Here is a 7,326-nt window from a genome sequence, read left to right as displayed (position 1 = left end):
CTCCAATTGCTTACATTTCTCCTTTTTTTTTTTTTTTTTTTTTTTTTTTTTTTTTTACTTTAGACCATTAAAACCAGGCTTCTATCCACATCTTTGAACTAAAGCTTTTCCTGTCAAGGATACCAATCATCTTTATATTCTTTTATACAACCTCTACATCAGTGCTATTCAAAATGTGGTTCAAGGCCCAGCAACATTAACAATGTAATAGCAACTTCTCTTGATCTTCTCTGTTGTTATTCATCCCTCTCTTAATAAAGGCATTCAGGTACTCAATCCAAAATCTTAAAAGTCATTCTTGATTTATCCCTTTGCTCAATCCCCACATTTGTTCTTTCACCGAATCCATTTCTGCTGACATGTTCCTTGCACAAAACATTATTCTCTCTTATCAGGCTAATACAATGACCTTATACAAGTCTCTCTATTTCCTCTTTCACTAATACAGTACATTTTACTAATAGCAAGCAGAGCAATACTTTTAAAATGTAAATCAGATCATAACACTCCCTTGCTGAAAACCCTTTAATGTGTTCCCATTGCACTTAGAATAAATTCAAACTTCTTATTGTGGTCAATGTGAGCCTGTGACCTCACTCCAGTGTACTGTTTCCATTTATAAAATTGCTGTCATCCTTTTTGTATAATACAATTGTCCTCCATACATTAGCCTCATTGGTATTTATTAATATCTTTAACCCAGTGTTTCTCAAAGTGTGGTGCCTGAACCAGTAGCATAAACACTACCTGGGAAATAATAGAAATGAAAATTCTCGAGTACCACTCAAGATCTATTGATTCAGAAACTCTTGGTGTGGGACTAAGCAACTGGATCTTAATGAGAGCTCCATGTGATTTTGATTATGCTGAAATCTGAGCACCATTGCTAATATAATACATAATATTGATGCCTTAGGGGCTTTGTCCTTTACCATAAGTAGAATATTCCTCTCTGTCTCTTAGTTTGGCAGGTTCCTCGAGGTCCAGCATGAGTTGCTGAATCTAAAGAAGCTTCAACTCCCATTAAACATGATTGAATCACTTGTTTACTGTATTATCTGTCACTCTCTCTAAAATGCAAGCTCCAACATGGCAAGAACTTGTCAGTCTTGTTCAATACTTTAATCATACTTCTTGTGCAATGTCTGACTCAGGGTAAGCACTCCATAAATGTGTGTAAGGTGAATGTAACCACTGTGAAAATCTATAAATAATAATTTGATTAGTGGGTAATTGTATAAACTCTAACGATTTATCTGACACTTACCTTTTGATTGAAAAGAAAAATCTTCCATTTCCCCTCAGAATGACAAAAGATAAAATTCATTAATGTATATGAAATGTGTTTTAATGAAAGATTTTATGCTATCCATTTCCTCAATTTTAAAATTAATCAACAAGTTTATATTTGGTATTTACTGTCTAGCAATGAGCTATATGTTATGGATTATAAAACTATGAAGCCATTTTCAATTTAATATGTCAAATTTGTTGTAACAGAAAGATATTCATGTTACCTACATGATATAAATCACAAATGTAATATATATTACTGATTTTTTTTAAAGTTGTAATCACTTTGGCTTGGGATAATTAAAAATTTCAGTATATAATAACTTAGAAAAAAATAAATGTGTGCTACTTTCATCTGGCTAAGATTCACAGAATATTTAGGAATTGGATTGGGTAAAATATAGGGCCAATGGTAACTTATTTAGTATGAATTGTGTGTGTAGATTGAAGTTGAAGGAGAAGAATCTGGTTTGGACTATCTCAATAGAATCTAACGTGATTGGGAGGCTGAGGTGGGCAGATTGTCTGAGCTCAGGAGCTTGAGACCAGCCTGGGCAAAACGGTGAAACCTCATCTCTACTAAAATACAAAAAATTAGCCGGTTGTGGTGGCGTGCCCCTGTAGTTCAAGCTGCACGGGAGGCTGAGGAAGGAGAATCACTTGAACCTGGGAGGCCAAGGTTGCAGTCAGCCGAGATTGCACCACTGCACTCCAGCCTGGGCGACAGAGCGAGACTCCATCTCCAAAAAAAAAAAAAAAAAAAAAATTCTGATCTGAGAGGAGACATAAGCAGAAAATCTGATCTGAGAGGAGACATAAGCAGAAAAAGCATTTCATATTATAACACGAAAAATATATTTGTTAATTGAGGGTAGCATAGAATGAATGCAAGTTTGACAATACAAACAAATTGAACTTCAGATGAAAGAAGAGCTCCATAGAGAAAGAAACCTAAAGATAATATCGTGGTGTAGATTCTAATCAGGAACAATAGAAACTTACGTATGTATCATATTAGATGTTCCTGATGTGTTGAGCTGACAGTGAGAAAACAGGTTGTAGGTGAAGCCAGCAGTTAAGTCTATCCTCCTGCGGCATGGTGGCCAAACAGGTTGGAAACTCAAGGCATAAAATAATCACATAAATTCTGTCATGTCTATGATTTATTATTGTTATTGTTATTGCTTTTAACATCAGATTTGTCGAGTAAGATTATGTGTGTCCCCAAATCCAATCCTGACGCTTACCTAATTAATGAAAACATGCTTAAAAAGAAATATATTTCTTAAAATCAGAAAATGGAAATGTTTTTCTGTAATTTTTGACTTACCCAGAGTCCCCTGGGTTCCTTGATATAATAATATCTCAATCTCTAAGCAGTAAGTTGATGATGCCATACGTTTTCCAGCAAAAAGACTCTACCACCACATCATAATTAGGATCCTATCCCCACCATTTTGTTGAAAGTGCTTCCATTATCTTGACCGACCAGCTCCATCTTACCAAAACCAGGGATACCTTTTGTTTTAATTTCATTTAACCTCTTAGCAGTGTTTGGCATAATGAACTATAGCCCTGCAACAATCTTATATTTTTTTTGTTATATATCTTTTACTTCCCCTTATCAGTTTTCTTTATAGAGTTATAAAGAAAATTATTTAATTTTTATTTAATTATTTAACATTATTTAATTATTAAAGAATAATTAAATAATGAGATAATTATTTAATTATTCTTTAAATAATTTCACCTCAAGTTTCTGGCCCAGGCTCCTGTCCCCTTTTGCCATTACCCTTGGCAATTTTATCCACTTTTACAGATTCTATTTTAATATAGACTTTGATAACTCTTTAAAGTATTTGTTTACCATATACTTCATTACTCAGGAATACACCAATATACAATCAGCTGGGCATATCCACTGGACACAAGGAACCACCGATTCAGCATGTCTAATATAATATGGAACTCCTTTATCTCACCACTGTTTGTGTGAACTCCCCACATTCCTATATTGGATTCCTAACCTCCAGTATTTCAGAATGTGACTCCATGTGAAAATAAGCTCTTTATAGAGGTAATTCAGTTGAAATGAGGTCTTTAGTGTCATTAAGACTTAATCCAATGTGATTGGTGTCCTTATAAAAAGAGAAAATTTGGTCAGGCGCAGTGGCTCACGCCTGTAATCCCAGCACTTGGGAAGGCTGAGGCAGGCGGATCACGAGGTCAGGAGATGGAGACCATTCTGGCTAACACGGTGAAACCCCGTCTCTACTAAAAATACAAAAAATTAGCTGGGCGTGGTGGCGGGCGCCTGTAGTCCCAGCTGCTCGGGAGGCTGAGGCAGGAGAATGGCGTGAAGTCGGGAGGCGGAGCTTGCAGTGAGACGGGATCGTGCCACTGCACTCCAGCCTGGGCGACAGAGAGAGAGACTCTGTCTCAAAAACAAACAAACAAAACAAAAAGAGAAAATTTAAAGGTAGATACACACACACACAAAGAACATAACGTAAGACAAATAGAGTGACAAGCCAAGAAACCCCAAAGATTTCCAGCAAAACACCAGCATCTAGTGGGGAAGCGTGGGGTAGATTCTTCCTTATAGCCCAGAAAGAACGAGTCCTGCTGACAGCTGGATCTCAAACGCTAATCTCCAGAACTGAGGGGCAATCAATTTCTCCTGCTTAAGCCACTCAGTTTGTTATACTTTGTTATTGCAGCCCAAACAAAATAAAAGAATCACCAAACCCAATAAATATATGGACAAATGATGGGAACACATACTTTGTCAAAGAGATAGATGATAAATCGTCACATGAGATGATGCTCCATATAATTTGTTATTAGAAAATGCAATTAAAACCAACGTGAGATACTGATACTGTAACACGCCCAATAACGTTTCAAAGAAAGTAAAATAAAATAAATGTGAAAACTAATAAAATCCCTGAAAATGCCAGGTGCTAGCAGGGGTGCAGAGCAAATTCTCACACATTTCTAGTAGATTGCACAATATAGACACTTTGGAAAATAGCAGTTTCTTTTAAAGTTAAACATATGCTTATATGACATATCAATTCCACTGTCTTTTCCAAGAGGTAGCAAAACTTATGTCCGTGAAAGGCTTATTATGCAAGTTTGATTAACAGCAAAAAATGGGAAAACACCCAAACATCTACTGAAATTTTGGTATATTTATGTAAGGTTACTTTGTTCAACAATACAAAAGAACAGACTTATATGTACCATAGCTGTATTTGTTTCCTAAGGCTGCTGCAATTAATTATCACAAACTTCGTGGCTTAAAACAAGAAAATGTATTCTTTCACAGTTTGGGAAGCCAGAAGTCCAAAATCAAGGTGTTAGTAGTCTCACTGTCTGGATGCTTTAGAGGATAATCTATTCCTTGCCTCTTGTAGCTCTGCTGACTGATAGCATGCATTGATTTGTGGATACATGTCTTTTAGTTCCATGTTCACATAGCCTCCTCCTCTGTGTGCCTGGCTTAAACTTCCTCTGCCTTCCCTAAGGATATATGTAATTGCATTTAAGGACCACATAGGTAATCTAGGGTAAGGACTTCCCATTATTTGTATTGTTTTGACATGTAGGGCACTATTTTCAGGTTCCTGGCATTAGGATGTGGACATATTGGAGTGCCCTCATTCAGCCCACTAAAACCAACAAACCTTAAAAGTCTGTGGTAAATGAAATGTCAGTAACAAATAGTACACGTTTCCATTTATATAACATCCTTAAAAACAGGCAAAATTGTAGTGACAGAAGGCAGCTCTGTGGCTTCCAGGCACTGAAGGTGGGTGGTAGGAGGAGGGAGAGGTGCACTAATTGCAAAGGGATATGAAGAAACATTTTAGGAATATGGAAATGTATGATAATGATTATGTGGTTGTATACATTTGTTAAAATGCACCAAAATGAATACTCATAATTGATAAATTGTATACTATCTAACTTTACCTAATTAAAAAAATATAAAGTATAAACTTGAGATGTTTTGAAATTTTTCCTTCATGAAATTTCCACCAACTTCTTTCTTTTATCCCGCTGTCTTCATAAGTTAGTCCTGTTGTCATTAGTTATGGAAATGCTCTATTTTATTTCGTGAATTTTCTACTAAAGAATGCTCTTTAACAATGCATAAGAACACAGATAAGGTTTCTCACACATTAGTATCCAGGTTGGGAAATGGGCTAAGGTATCCATGTATCTTATCACTGACAGCAGAATAATTGTTAACTTAAGAAAAGGAGAGATTATTTTTAAAAATAAGTATTATTTTATTTTTTGCCTGTAACTATGGTACACTGCTTAGTTACTGGTTTTTGAGTTTAAGGATTCGTATTTGGAATGAATGTATAGGGAGTAGGCCTATGTGAGAGATGGAAAGAGCAGAGAGGATTAACAACCATGCCAAAGGATGAGAAAAAACAACCACTTCAAGACTGACTTTTTATATTTGTGTGAAGTATTTCATCTAAAGGTAGAGTAACTTGATCAATCTAATTAACATACTGGAAATTATTTAAATCATGTAATGCAACATATTGGAAAGAAGGTAACATATATGAAATAAATTAAATGAAACTATTAATGTGGAAACATATAAGATAGTAAAACACCTAGTCAGTAAATTTAGATTAAAATAAGGATAAATTATACATATTTAGCTAAAGTAGACAATTTAAAAAGTAACACAAATAGCTAAATATGTAAACTCAGGTAACGTCACATTAAACAATTAATTGTGCCATTTTAATATTTATTTACTACTTGCTTCTCCAGCCTCACTAGTTGCCATATCCCTGTGCTTTATACTCTGACGTTGCCTAACTGCATATTTTCTAACATCTCTCACCAACATATAGTCATACCATGCTAGTTTTTTTCTTTCTTTTCATGCTATCTACTCCCCTCACCCTCATATAAATCCAAGTTTCTACTTCCTCTTTCTCCAGTTTCATTCTCTACACATTCCTTAAGTCTCAGACTCAATTTTGGTTTCAGGCTTTCATATTCACCCTTGTGGCCCTCTGTCTTCCTTCTCTCTGCCAACTTGGTGCAGAATTTTCCATTAGATGCTTTTTTAAAAAAGCAATGAAACAACCACCAAAAAATAACTATGAATGACTCTGCATTAACTTATACAGAGTTTTATAGTTGTCTGTTTTCTTGTTTGCCTTCTGCCAGTACATATGCTTCTTGTCTTTAGAACATTTTTTTCTTTTTTCTTTCCCATCTTGGTGAGTTAACACTGAACACAGTATCTGCAATATCTAGATGTAGTCAGAAAAATGTATTTAATTAATAAAAGTACCTAGAGATGAAGAATTTGCTAAAACAAAGTGAAGCAAGCAGAAAGCATCCATTGATTTGAATATAGCAGTGGGAGTTTAGAGAGTAAAGCTCAAGCACCTGTTGGCAGCCCGAATTGTCACTGCAGGCATCTCAGCAAAAGTTGTTGAACACCCAGTATCTACGGAGAGCTCCTGGAACCTCCTAAGAATATAATCTCACCACTCAGTCCTCCTCCATAAAACTACCTCAAGCAAGAAATGTTTAAAAGAAGAAGGATAAAAAAATAGAGACAGAAAAATAATACATTCTTTAGGTATAGATTATTCTTAATGTTGTTTCAGAAAATGAAAATTTCTTAAGAGAATGGTGACTTTTTAAGAATATCTCAAATGTTTATAAAATTTAATAATATTCTTAGAAATAGAAGTCTTAAAAAACAAATTCTTAATTTTAAACATTCTTTGCTTACTTCCCGAATTCATTAAGGTCATGACATTCTTCACCTGTAGAAAATCAAGGCTGATACTATTACAAATAATGAGATGAGTCTATTACAGGAACACTGTAGCTGCAAAGAAAAAAAAGTAATTGTTGATTTACTTAGAGAAATGTTTATATTATGGAAATATACATGAGATAAAACATGATAGTTTATGGTATGTACATTTAATATTTGTTTTTTAATGTGTAATGCATTAAAATGCATAGCTTGAAGAA

Source organism: Pongo abelii, chromosome 14 (assembly GCF_028885655.2).
Source record: "Pongo abelii isolate AG06213 chromosome 14, NHGRI_mPonAbe1-v2.0_pri, whole genome shotgun sequence".
In the NCBI taxonomy this organism is placed as follows: Eukaryota; Metazoa; Chordata; class Mammalia; order Primates; family Hominidae; genus Pongo; species Pongo abelii.
This window is presented reverse-complemented; position numbering follows the sequence as displayed.